At 42.2% G+C, this 14,027-nt stretch overlaps 1 pseudogene; it reads left to right on the top strand.

Moving 5' to 3' along the window:
• Positions 1–403: 403 nt before the first annotated feature.
• On the top strand, positions 404–2,485 carry LOC101411606 (elongation factor 1-alpha 1 pseudogene; annotated as a pseudogene).
• The last annotated feature ends 11,542 nt before the right edge of the window (positions 2,486–14,027 follow it).

Raw genomic sequence — 14,027 nt, 5'->3', positions numbered from 1 at the left:
GTAACGAAAAAAATGAAGAGAAAAAATGCTTAATCATATTCATAGCTCACAAAACCAAGTTCCATATTCCTTTTTTGACCTTTAGCATTAATATAGTGCCAACTTTGCTTTTGCTACAAGAATATTACAATGTTGTTGTTAACTGTAGTCCATAAATTACATTAGTTATATTTTCCCATATGTCACTTCATTCTTAATACCCTGCAGTAGAATAACATTCCACTGAGCTACATGCTTTAAAGCATCCTAACTGTAAATTACAGAATCTTTATGTGGAGGTTTCCCTATGTTAGCAGTTTAAGAAAATGTAGAAGATTAATAATGCTAAAGAGAAGCAGATTTTGTTGTTGTTGTTGTTGCTGCTGTTGTATTTTCTCTTTTTTTTTTTTCTTTTTAAGTCAAAATGGGAAAGGGAAAGACTCATATCAACATTGTTGTCATTTGACACGTAGATTTGGACAAGTCTGCCACAACTGGCCACCTGATATACAAATGTGGTGGAATGGACAAAGTAACCATTGAAAAATGTGTTAGGGAGACTGCTGAGATGGGAAATGGGTCCTTCAAGTATGCCTGGGTCTCAGATAAACTTAACTCTGAACATGAGTATGTTATCACCTTTTATATTTCCCTGTGGATGTTTGAGACCAGCAAGTATTATGTGACCATCATTGATTCCCCAAGCCACAGAGACTTTATTAAAAACATGATTACAGGCATATCTCAGGCTGTCTGTCTATCCTGACTGTTGGTGAATTTGAAACTGGTGTCTTCAAGAATGGACAGACCCAAGAGCATGCCCTTCTGACTTACACATTGGGTGTGAAACAATTAATTGTTGGTATTAACAAAGTGGATTCCACTGAGCCGCCATATAGCTGAAAGAGATATGAGAAATCATTGAGGAAGTCAGCAAGAAAATTGGCTGACACAGTAGCCTGACACAGTAGCATTTATGCCAATTTCTGTTTGGAGTGATGGCAACATGCAGCAGCCAAGTGCTAACATGCCTTGGTTCAAGGGATAGAAAATTACCCATGAGGATGGCAATGCCAATAGAACTATGCTGCTTGGAGTTCTGAACTGCATCCTGCCATCTACTCATCCAACTGACAAACACTTTCATCTGCATCTTTAGGCTGTCTACAAAAAAATTGGTAGTATTGGTACTGTCCCAATGGGCCAAGGGGAGACCTGGGTTCTCAAACCAGGAATTGTAGGCACTTTTGCTACAGTCAATGCTACAACTGAAGCAAAGTCTGTTGAAATGCATCATGAAACTTTGAGTGAAGCTCTTGCTGGGAACAACTGGGCTTCACTGTCAAGAATGTTTCTGTAAAAGATGTTAGTCATGGTGTTAGTCAGGGTTCTCTAGGTAAACAACCAACAAGAGATATCTATCAATAGTAAGAGATTTTATCAGAGTCTCTCACGGTGACTGTGAGGATGCACAAGTCCAGGTTCCGCAGGCAGTCTGCAACCAAGGGCTCCAATGAAAGTCCAGTGAAGGTTCTTGATGAGTTGTGGGAGACGTTGGCTGTCCTAAGACAAGCTGGGAAATTCTCTCTCAATGCTGTGTTAAGCGTCACTCATTGCTGATGGCAATCTCCCTGATTGATGTAATTGTAATCAGCTACCTGTGATTTACCACTGCAGTAAAGTCAATGTTGACTAAAGTCCATAAATGCCCTTGTATTACAGTTAGCCCAGTGCTTGCTTGATCCAACAACTGGGCACAAGTACCTGGCCGAGTTAACACATGGCAATGTGGCTGGTGACAGCAAAAATGATCCATCAATGGCTTCACTGCTCAGCTAATTATCCTGTACCTCCAGGTCCAATTTGTGCTGACCATGCACCTGTACTGGATTGTCATACAGCTCACATTGCTTGCAAGTTTGCTCAGCTGAAGGAGAACATTGATTGCCGTTCTGGTAAGAAGATGGATGGTGGTCCCATATTCCTGAAATCTGGTGATGCTGCCATCGTTAACATGGTTCCTGGCAAACACATATGTATTGAGAGTTTCTCTGACTATCCTCCTTTGGATCATTTTTCTATTCATAATATGAGACAGACAGTTGCTGTGAGTGTCCCATGGCAGGATCAAATATGGTGGCTTCCATTTTCTCTGTGTTTGTCTGTGTCTCTCTCTGTTTACCCATTTATATCAGACTCAGCAAGAGAGTAGAGACTCAACATGAGTTAAACTTGGAGGAATTGTGAGATGCTTGACAGAAAACACCTAGAATGCTTTGAAGAGACTTGGTAGGAAGATGGACCCTAAAGTTATTTCCAATAAGGACTTAGAAGAAAATGATGAAACTATTATTCTAAACTGTAGAAAGGCTATCCTTGTTTGAAAGTTGCAGAGAAATTTGCAAAACTGACTCCTGGTGTTAGATGGAAGGCAGAATTTGAAAAGGATGAGCTTGAATATTTAGCTGAGGAGATTTCCAAAGTAAATGTGGAAAATGCATCCTAGCTTCTCCTTCCATCTTATAACAAAATGCAAGAGGAAAGAGATAAACTGAGAACTAAACTGCTGGGCACAAAGAAACCAGAGTTTGGTGGCTGGGAAGTTCCAAGCTTCCTGGAAACAAGCTCCTAGAGGATAGTCCCCCATGTGGGGACTTAACTAAACGTGGAACTTGTAAGTTAGGATTTGAAATGCAGTTATCCAGGAAGGATTTGTAGAAAGTCTTACTATCCTATGGCTTGGACCCCTGTTGTTGCATGCTAAACCAACAAGGTTTTTGTGAGATCTGTAAGAATGAAACCATTATCAGCCTGGACTAAAAGGGCAGGGAGAGGAAAGATTGAGGGGAAAATAGCTTCAAAAGGAAAACCATGGAAGCTGAGGTCTGGAATTAAGACATATCCTCAGGCCAAGAGAAGGACCCTAACCCTGTGTATGGAAAAGGTGTGTTTGCTTTGGCATTTAAAGAGGTAGATCTTCCAGCTGATAGTTCAGGGAAAGTTTGGCCACCCCCAGGCTACAGAGAGGGTGGAGTGCATTCCTTAGATGTTGGGGAGAGTTAGGTCACCACTCCATTGCTCTGAGGGTGGTGGGCCCGTTTCCCATAAATTAGAAAGAATCAGGCTGCCACTCCAATGTTCTGAGGGGTTTGGGCCTATCTGCTGGAGATTAAGAAGAATGTTGTGCCACCCTCACAGTACCCCATAGATTTGGGAAAGTGTGGCCATAATCCCAGTGTTCTGGGAGAATGAGTTCTGGAGCTCAGTCACTCTCCAGGTGCTTGAAGAGGGTGGAACCAAATGTATGGCCAGTGGTCAAGTCCATGGAAAGTGAGCCCCCATGAGGCCCTGAGGAAAGTAACCATTGTTCTAAGGATGACTCTTAGTTTTTGAAATCTAATGGCATGGCATATACCCTGCAAGTTTTTGAACTGTTTAGGACCCATGATGCCTGTTTTTCTTACAATTTCTCCTCATGGTAATGCAAATATTTAGCCTATATTTGTCCTTCTTTTGTGTAATGGAAGCAGATAACCTGCTTTGTAAGTTTCACAGGTCTACAGCCAAAGGGAATTTCTGTCCCCATACAAACTGCATGCCTACAACTGATTTATATGAAATTTGTACTTATTGCTATTGAAATGATATCAAGTTTTTGGAAAATCATGATATAATGAATTTTGCATATGGAATGACATGTCTTTTGGGGAATTAGAGAGTGGAGTGTGGCAGTTTGAGATTACTTTATGAATTTCAAAAAGAAAGATTAAGTTTTAAAACTAATCTATTCCTGTGGGTGGATTACCCTTTGATTGCCTTAAATTCTGTTGAGGGTCCTTTGATTAGATTACTTGATAAAATAGCTTTAAGGCTTTTGATTGGACTACATCCAGGGGGAGTGATTCATGTTGAGTCTCTGCCTTCTTGCTGGATCTGATATAAATGGATACACAGAGAGAAGCAGACACATAGATACAAAGAAAAAGGAAGTGGCCATATTTGATGCAAGAGGACTAGAGGATTGCTTAAGTACAAAGCCCTCAGGAGTCTGGGCCCTCAGAGCAGCTCAAGAGGAGATAAGCCCTTAAAAAAAGAAGAGACAAGCCCTTTACCTGATACCTGACAGCTAAACTCCAAGAACTGGGCTCTGAGAGGCAATAGATTCTAGAGGGGAAGGCAGAGACCTTGGCAGAGATTGGTGGCCATCTTCACTATGCGGCAGCTGACTTTGGTGAAAAAACATCTCTGACTGTGCCTCAGTTTAGACTTTTCAGTGCCTTGGAACTGTAAACCTTTGCCCCCAAATAAATCACCTTTATAAAAGCCAGCCCATATCTGGTACTTGCATTGGTAGCCCTCTCACAAACTAAAACAGGGAGTATATTGGAACTCTATTTTCTGCATGATTTTTCTGTAAATCTAAAATTTCTCCAATTATATATACATACATACATACATACATATACACATACATGTATATATGCATACATATATACATATTATATGTATATAATTTCCAGGTGTTTTAGTTTCCTTGGCTGCTCAAACAAATACCATGCAATGGGTTGGTTTAAACAATAAGAATTTAATAGTTCACAGTTTTGAGGCTAGGAAAAACTTCAAACCAAGGCTTCTTCAAGGCAATGTTTTCTTCCCAAAGATTGATGTTCTGGGGCTGGCTGCCAGTGATCCTTGGTCCTAGGTGCCTCTGTCACATGCAATGTACATGGTAGCCTCTCCTGGCCTCTCCTTTCTCTTCCAGGTTCTGTTGACCCTTAGCTTCTTGCTTCACATGGCTTTCTCTCTTTCTGTCTGAATGTCATTCTGCTTATAAAGAACCCTAGCAATTGCCTTAAGACCTTTTCTGATTGGGTTGGGCCAACTTTAACTAAAATACCCTCATTAAAGCTCTTACTTACAATGGGTTCATATGCACAGAAATAAATTACATTTCAGAGCATGTTTTTTGGTGGTTCATAGCTACAAACCACCAGAATACTGATAGCCATAAACTGGTTAATGTCCAAACAGCCAAAAGCCATAACCTTTGGAGTTATCATTTCTACCAGTTAAAAATTGCTTGCATCTCTACCAGACCAAAATTAACAAGTTCACTACTGCCCCAGACCGAAATCTACAAGTTCACTACTTACCCATGGAGTGGTAAAATAGGCCAGTCAATAGAAGGTGAATCAAAGGTGTTAGTCTAGCTCTGCACTGAGAAAGTGACCAGCAACCTCTTTACCTACTTCCAAGTCAGACTTATTTTTCTGACAGTTGAATGAATGAATTAGGCCCTCCTAGGCCCTGGACTACAGAAAGAAAACACATCTGCCCCTGCCTTCTAAGATTAAAGCCTAGGACGGCAGCAGACACAGGAAAGTAAATCACAACTGTATTGTGAGGAAAAATGTAAATTATCCAGCCTAGGATTTTCCACATTGCTGCTGAGAGTATACCTTGGCACAACTATTTTGGAAAACAAGATACCATCCTGACCTCACCTCATAAACTGTGGAGTCAAACACAAAATACTGTCAAAATTGAGGCCACAAAAAATGTAGAGCTTTAAATATAGAAAGGTAATCAACTTTAAGAATTAAACATAATAACGTAAAATATCAAACATTGACAGAAGGAGAGAAGGAGTTAAAATGTGGTTCTTCAAATTGGGCTGTCAATAGATGCCTAAGATGGAAACATCATGAAATAGAGATATTGTCTTGTTTTTTGTTTTTTTAAAGATTTTTTTATTTTATTTTATTCCGCCCCCACCCCCACCCCAGTTGTCTGTACTCTGTGTCTATTTGCTGTGTGTTCTTTTTTGTCCGCTTCTGTTGTTGTCAGTGGAAAGGGAATCTGTGTTTCTTTTTGTTGCGTCATCTTGTTGTGTCAGCTCTCCGTGTGTGTGGTGCCATTTCTGGGCAGGCTGCACTTTCTTTCGCACTGGGTGGCTCTCCTTACAGGGTGCACTCCTTGAGCATGGGGCTTCTCTACGCAGGGACACCTCTGCATTTCAGGGCACTCCTTGCGTGCATCAGCACTGCGCATGGGCCAGCTCCACACGGGTCAAGGAGGCCTGGGGTTTGAACTGCGCACCTCCCATGTGGTAGATGGACGCCCTAACCACTGGGCCAAGTCCACTTCCCTTGTCTTGTTTTTTGAAGGTCACCGCCAGTTATCAAAATAGAAGCAGCTTCAGTAGGTTGTCTCCATAGTGGACTTGTGGAAAGGGAGAGGCAAGGGGCCCTGGTATTAGCAGGGCCTGCAGGAGGAGTGCTCACGCTGGCCTGCAGGGCCTGGAAGGGTCCGACCAGCAGGCTGCCTTGAGATAAGGCTTGATGACTGATGAAAGAGGCCAATTTGTCAACTGGACAGTTGGGGGAAGCATTTAAGACAGAAGGAACAGCATGTACAGCAGCCAGGAGGCCAGAAAGAGTAGGACATGTTTATTGGAACAGGATATTCAAGGCTGGGAGTGGTGAGAAATGGAGTCAGGCAGGCAGGGACTGGACCACAGAGACCTTGCAGGACACGCACTGGGAGTTTAAAATAAACATGTAAACACCAGAGATGCAAAACAAATGCAGTTATTGTTGCTGTTTATCTCATTTTGTAGGAATGGACATGACCTCGGAAAAATGAGAGGATAGAATGCCCACTCTTGTGCATGGGACAAAGTATAAGCATCTCACATATTCAGTTACTGTTTCTCAGGACTTATCGCACTCTATAGTAAATACTGGGACCAAAAGATGAATAAAATACAATCCTTGCTTTTCTGAGACTCACATGCAAGTAAAAAATAAATGTTAATGGGTAATGAGGAGTAGTTCTGGGCAATGATATAAAAACCTCCACAAGACGGTTCAGGATGAGGAGCAGAATGATATGTCAGGTACCTTCTGTCACTGGCAGTGGGACTTGGGTTGGTGTGGTGCAGGAAGCAAAGGTGATAGGGAAGCCTTCCTGGAAGGAGAAGTCCTCAAAAGATGGTCAGACTTGGCTGACTGCAGAGATGCCAGGTCTTCCAGGCAGGAGGCATGGTGTGAGCAAATGCATGGGTCTGTAGAACAAGAATCCCAACCTCCACCCTCCCTGCCCCCAGTTCTCTCTCCTGCTTTTATAACCAGGCACAATGGGGTAGCATTCTAAGATATAAATGAGGTGTCTTCCTCCCTAGCCCCCAACTTTCTGTGTTCTGAATTATTTTTGCAACTGTACTATAAGGTTGAAATTATTTCAAGGTGAAAGGTCTAAAGGAAAAAAAATCCTTCCTGGTCTGAAGGAGGGAGAGTATTTTATCCAAAGTTAAAAGAGAAGATATTTAGAGTGATTTATCTCTAAAGAAGAGACAGATTCTTCTCTTCTTCCAGAGACAAAAACCCTGGGCAAGGGAAGCAGATGTGGCTTAAGTGATTAAGCTCTCCTTCTGGAGATGATGGGCTGACTCCTGTACCTGACAAAACAGAGTTAGACACCAGCACCCTGCAGCACCAAGTATATGCCTAAACACACAGGAGCCACAAAGCCAGCAGACACCACAGCTCACGGGAAGCACATGTGGCTCAGGCCATTTGGCATTCACCTCCCACGTGGGAGGTCCTGGGTTCTGTTCCTGGTGCCTCCCAGAGAAAGGCGAGCAAATAATGAGCAGACAGACAAGAGAACCATCTGGGGGAGGGTGGGGGGATTAAAATAAGTAAAAATTAAATCTTTTTCAAAAGTTAAAAAAAAAAAAAAATGGGCAAGAAGGGGAGACCATGGAAACCCCTGAGAAGTTTAGAGGGATCTGAGAACTAGGAACTGAGCCACTTCCAGAGGAGCTGCTGCCCATCCATAGAGGCCGTAGAGCTGGCTGAGCAAGGGAGACATCTGAGCCCATGCCCCAGCCTGGGAAGGAGAAAGCCATTATTTCCCCAGGAAAGACAGAAGGCTGGTGAACAGGCCAGGCCACAGCAGGTGATGCCAGCAAATGAGGACCTGTGGGCTCAGTCACCTCCCTCCCCACCACCCTCAGTCCAAGGAGAGGTCTAATGATCTGAAGGAAGAGAGTTCAAACATCATAACTTCTTTTTTTTTTTTTTTTAAGATTTATTTATTTATTTAATTTTCCCCCCTCCCCCGGTTGTCTGTTCTTGGTGTCTATTTGCTGCGTCTTGTTTCTTTGTCCGCTTCTGTTGTCGTCAGCGGCACAGGAAGTGTGGGCGGCGCCATTCCTGGGCAGGCTGCTCTTTCTTTTCACGCTGGGCGGCTTTCCTCACGGGCACACTCCTTGCGCGTGGGGCTCCCCCACGCGGGAGACACCCTTGCGTGGCACGGCACTCCTTGCGCGCATCAGCACTGCGCATGGCCAGCTCCACACGGGTCAAGGAGGCCTCCCATATGGTAGACGGACGCCCTAACCACTGGGCCAAAGTCCGTTTCCCAACATCATAACTTCTGAATCCATTCTGAATGATTGCAGTGAGGTTTTAAGTGGAAATGAGAGCAAGGAAAACTAACTTTTCTTATGGAGAAAGATACTCTCTTTTTTTGTACACCCAACTTTTGAGCCAGAGAAATCCTCACCAGTTATAAAAGAAACATCTTAAATTGTGCCATCCCAGCTCAGTCTCAAGTCCAGATCTCTCAAAGAACCTATAAAATATTTATCAATGTCTGGGCTCCACTCCAGACAAATTAAGTCAGAATTTCTGGGAATGGGGCTCAGGGAACTTGTACTTTTTTGAAAAACTCCCCAGTTGATTATAGTATACAATCAAATTGGAGAACCAGTCTCTAACCCCAAATCCAAAACCACCACTCAGCCGAAGGCCACTTGCCAGGGCCACTGTTTGGGGGAATTATGGCTTCATCCTCAAGAAAACTGTGGGCACAAGGTGGCTCTGGCATTGCTGCTTTCCCCCCTTCATTTACACCATTTCTGAGCTCCCTTCCCAGGTGCATGGTAATTACAACAGGATCCTCCCGCTGGCCTCTTCCTCTGTGCCAATGTCTCCCTTGTGTAACCTTTCAAATCTGTGCTTCTTCCTGATCCTCAGATTTATTGTCTATTGACTGCATGGGATTCATTAATTTCTATCGACTGCTTGCACTTCTAATATTACATAGAAATGCTAATTTCTCAATAATTTATACCATATGTAGAGCATCCAAGGCAAAAAAAAAAACCAAACAACCATTTTTTTCCTTTTTATAGATTTTGTTCATTTCCTTTTGGGGAACATCATGATCCACATGAAATCCCAAAAATGAATGTGTCAAATTATTTTGATTTGCAGCTGAGCTGACAAAGCGGCCTTGGATCCCCTCCTTGCCGCTGCTTACAGGATGGTAACTATTGAGGGGGAAATCGGGCCTTGCAGTGGATGAGCCAAGAGGTGGGGGGCCACCACCTAGGAGAGGGGCCTTCTTCACCAGCTTCTCCACGTCTAGCCCAAGTTGCCCTTCCAAGCCCCCATCCTCTCCGTGGCTGTGATTCTAGCCTCATGCTTTGGTTTTCTCTCTACCAGAAATTAGAAAGGAAAGTAAGATGCTTTAAAAAGACATCCCTGCCTGTATCCTTGTGCCTGGAATCCCTGTCTTAGGGGTTCCACTTTCCATTCCACAGACTAAGCCTAAAAGACCCATCTTTTTAATTGGTAAAAAGAGTGCAGGTGGTCTGGAGAATAGGCTCAGGAAAAGTCTGCCCAGGTTCAAATCCTGGCTCCTAATGTGACTTTGGACAAGCGATTCAGTCTTTCAGCCTCAATTTCCTCAACTTCAAATCAGGGATGATGTGTAAACAGAGAATGTGCCTAGGAGATAGCAAACTTGAGCGCTGTTCTCACCAGATCAAGTTGTTAAAGGACCATGAACTCGAGTGTCCTAGAGTGCCCAACTTCTTACTGGACATATCTGAAGTTCGCTGAGCAGTGACCTTGTATTTTATTTAAACAGTCGTTACCACCCAGACCTGCAGACTTACTGCATCCTCTCCAGAGTGTTGGTTTTCAATCCTTAATCAAGGTGAGCCACCCTGAGCCACAGGCCTCCTTTCCTGACCCCAGTACTTCAAAACCCCTGGCTTTTCCCTTTCTGCACACTCGGGGAATTCCTTCATTTGAGAGTATCCTTCCTGACTCCCACAGTCAATAAATCAGCTTTTTCTTTTAAGCTCTGGTGGTCTTTGTTTTCATCTTTGACAATAGCTACAGTATTTTTGCAACAATTGCGAAGTATTAAATGAAATAATGCCTCTGAAACTTAGCCAGTACCTGAAACAAGGTATGTCTTCTCTAAATGAGCCTGGCAAGGATAGGATCACAATAATATTTTCTAATAAATAAAGGTACTACTTTATGCATTTCATATACAATAATTCATTTGAGTCTTCCTTCAAACATTAATAATATAAATTGATTTTATAGATAAGAAAACTGAGGCTCAGGGGACAAAGCAGCCAGCCCAACAGCAAACATCTAGACAGGGCTGGATGAGGACTCACACCTGAGTCTCCCAGCTCTATGCACAAGGCTTTGACACATGGGGACACATCCCAAAGGTAGAGATACCTTTGGGAGCAAGAATGCAATGCTCACATTCATACTTGGCCTCTTCTCTGTCCTTGCCCTTCCTTTCCTGGAGGCAGACACACTGGGTGACAAGAGTGCAAAGGACCCTGATTGCTGGACACTGCTACAAGAAGGTGCCTTGGGCTAAGGAGAGAAATGAGAGGCTGGGTGCAAGAAAGATTATAGTTGAGAGGTCAGGGCTTTTAGAACTGACCAACACAGTTCAAACCCCAGCTCTGCTGTGACCTTAGGCAAATTTTTAATCTCTCTGTGTCTCAGTTTTTTCATCAGTTCAACAGAGATGGTGATAATAGTGCTCTCTCATAGTGTTGTTGCAAAAGTTAATGCAGCAATACATTTGAAATACTTAGAAGAGTGCCTGGCACATACTCGGTACTTGATTAATGTCTGCTTTTATTATTTCAGATTTCTCACAGCAGGGTTTACCCCTGAATTAGGCAACTCATCCCTCTAACCTTCAAGAGGAAAAATTGCCAGGCACAGCCACATCTTCAGCACCTCCAAAATCCAGGCTTTGCTCCTCTCAGCAGATACCTCTCACTCAGTCTTCTTGAAGCCTTCAGACCTGATGCTCGCTTTGCAGGGAACACAAGCTGGTCCTCCTCTTTACCTGCCTACTCCTGTTTTCCCTCAGGTTTCAGATGCTCAGAAAGGCCTTGCCTGCCTCCCGTGGCATCTTGGAAGTTTTGTCATGCTAAATGTCAGTTTCTTGCATAAAAAGCAAAGTCCATAAGGGCTGGGAGCCAGCAAGGTATAGAGAAGAATGCTGTAGTTTTGTTTTAGGCTTCTTTGTTGTTGTTTTTAAGAAATATACATATACACACTTGTTTATGCAGAGACTATTTCTGGAAGGACATACAAAACCTAGAACCAGTAGCTGCACTGGGAATTGCCTACTTTTCACCCTAAGTCTTTTGGTACCATTTAAATTGTGTAAAATTAGTACTTACTCAAAAAAACAAAAAACAAAACAAAACAAAAAAAAAACACCATAAATACATACTTTTTGAAATTAAAATATGCTATTATAATTCAAACAGAACAGTATTGGTACAGTATAGAAAAGCAAACAATAAATAAAGAATAAAGACACCAGGAAAAAGTAGCAGGAGTTACCTTTGGATTCATGCTATTGTAATTGTCCAGGACCTTAACCAGACTGCATCCAGTTTCCTGGTAACTGGCATTGTCAGGAGGTGCCTTTGTACCTAATCAACAACAGCTATAACACACAAAGGACAGGTAGTAAAATGGTATTGGACTTAATTCTAACACTGGAATCTTAAAGAAAATGAAGCAATATCATCAAAATTCCAAGGCAAAATCCTAGAACTCTATACCCAACAAACTACCAATCAAGTATAAAGGAGACTTAAGATTCTTTCAGCAATTCAAAGGCTAAAAAGGGTGCCAATGATACGTCCCCTTTCAACAACAACTAGAGGATGTGCTCTCCTAAAATAAGGGGTTAATCTATAAAACAGTAAAACAAGATTTAGTAAACTCAGGATCCAACACATGAGAAAGGTGAAAAATATTTCCAAAATGACAGCAAAAGGAAGTCCCAAAATAACAATGGTATGGCAGGCCTAGAAAATAACCATTTAAGATGAAGCAAGAAAACAAGGAGTTCCAGGAGGGAAGAATTACCAGCTGGTACAAGGAAATTATACAATGAAAAAAATGGCAGTAATCATCAGGGAAAAAATTGTACAATAAAGGAAACAGTACACTACTTGGTTCAGCAGTGATTTTTATTTGCACAGACATAATGGAAACAAATGACATTGAGAAGATAGGAAGGGAGAAGTAAAGAGGAAAGAGAACTAAATTCTCATCTTCCACAAGAATAGTTTACGAATACTCTTTTATATTATTTTATTTTGAAAAAAGCTTTAGATTACATAAATATTACACTGAAAATATAGGGGGCTCAAACAAGGAACATGGCTGATATGTTAGGCAGATAAAGCTTAACTCTCATTAAAACAACAAAGAAAAAGCCAGAGGCTGCCCTGAGGACCAGCTTTGGGGCACAGCAAACCAGGACACTGCTTACTAACTCCAAGAAGAGTGAGGGTCAGAGACATGAAGAAGCCAAAACCAGTAATTGTGAGTTATTGAACCTCCAGGCTGCCAGTAAGGGCTCTCCTTCCCCATCCCAGAGATAGTAAGTGAGGGTAAAACTGGCAAATTGGATCTGAAAGTAGAGCAGACATCTACCTCCATGGGAAGGTGCTCTGAGTCATCTAGGACGGTACTAGACAGATAGGGAAACCAGGAATAATTGTAGATTGCTTACCTCAGTGGCTGGAAGTGACAAACATACCCACCCCTCAGAGTGGACAGACTCAGTGGAGCCCCTGGATCCCTGCTCCAAAAGGGAGTGTGGCAGCAGATTCCCTGCAAGGAAGAAGGGTCTAGGAGAGTGGAGAGTGATTTCTTTACAAGTTTAGCGGGCTGGGCTCCCCTTGAATAACAAAAGGGACCCTGACTCAACAGGGAGAGGGGATGGGGGGGGTTGCCTCAGGCAAATCATGTCCCAACATCTAGGTAAAGAGAGGAATTACATCACAGAGGAGGCAGACAGGTAGTGGATCAGCCACCACTCCAGCTGACTCCAGGGAATCTAGCCTGCCCCAGGATAAATGGGTGGATAGCCTTCTGAAAGGCCAACGAACCCAAAGAGGTGAAGAGTTCAGTGGGAGAACTTCCACTTAGCATATATGAGGTCTCTGGTTTGACTCCTGGCACTTCTCAAGAAGTGACTCACCAGATTATCAGGTATCCAGCTGAAGCTATATGACAGGGAACATATAAACATTTTTTTTGTGTTAGCTTTTCTTGGATCTCTCTCTTTTTTAAAAAAAATATTCATTTTCTTTTATTTCCCTTATTTTACTCACTAAAACTCAGGGGCCTGCAGAGAGCAGGCTGAAGGGTGAAAGACTGAGAAACACCAGCAGCCTGAAAAGATCTTTAGGGGTTCAAAGGAGAAGGCAGTTTTTCTGTGTTTATTATTATTTTTTCCTCTGTCTCCTTTTTAAAAAAAATTAGTCACTGCTGTCTTGTTTCTTGCTTGTGTTTTATTCCCTTCCTTTGTTTCTTTGCTTGTTTCTTTTTCTTTTTTTTTTTCTTTTGGTTAATGATTTACTTTACTTACAATATTTCTTTTCATTCCTTTATCTTCGTATCTTTTGTTTTCTGTGGTTGTTCTTTCATTCTACCTCTTTTATTTGTTCTCCAATTTTTCTTGTTTGTATTTCTCCCTCTCTCCTTTTTTCTCTATCTACTCTCTATTTTTTTATTTTTTCTTTCTCTCTTTTCTTTTCCCCATTTCTTGCCATTCCAGTCTTTTAATTCATTCTATATATTTTTTCTCTATTCTGTTTCTTGTTTCATTGTTTCTATTCCACTTTCCTAATCTTATATCTCTGTGCTTCTTACTTGTGTTAATTTTTCAATTTCCTA

The sequence above is a fragment of the Dasypus novemcinctus genome, chromosome 18 (genome assembly GCF_030445035.2).
Source record: "Dasypus novemcinctus isolate mDasNov1 chromosome 18, mDasNov1.1.hap2, whole genome shotgun sequence".
NCBI lineage: Eukaryota > Metazoa > Chordata > Mammalia > Cingulata > Dasypodidae > Dasypus > Dasypus novemcinctus.
The sequence above is the reverse complement of the archived record's forward strand: the minus strand, read 5'-3'. Positions and strand labels throughout refer to the sequence as shown.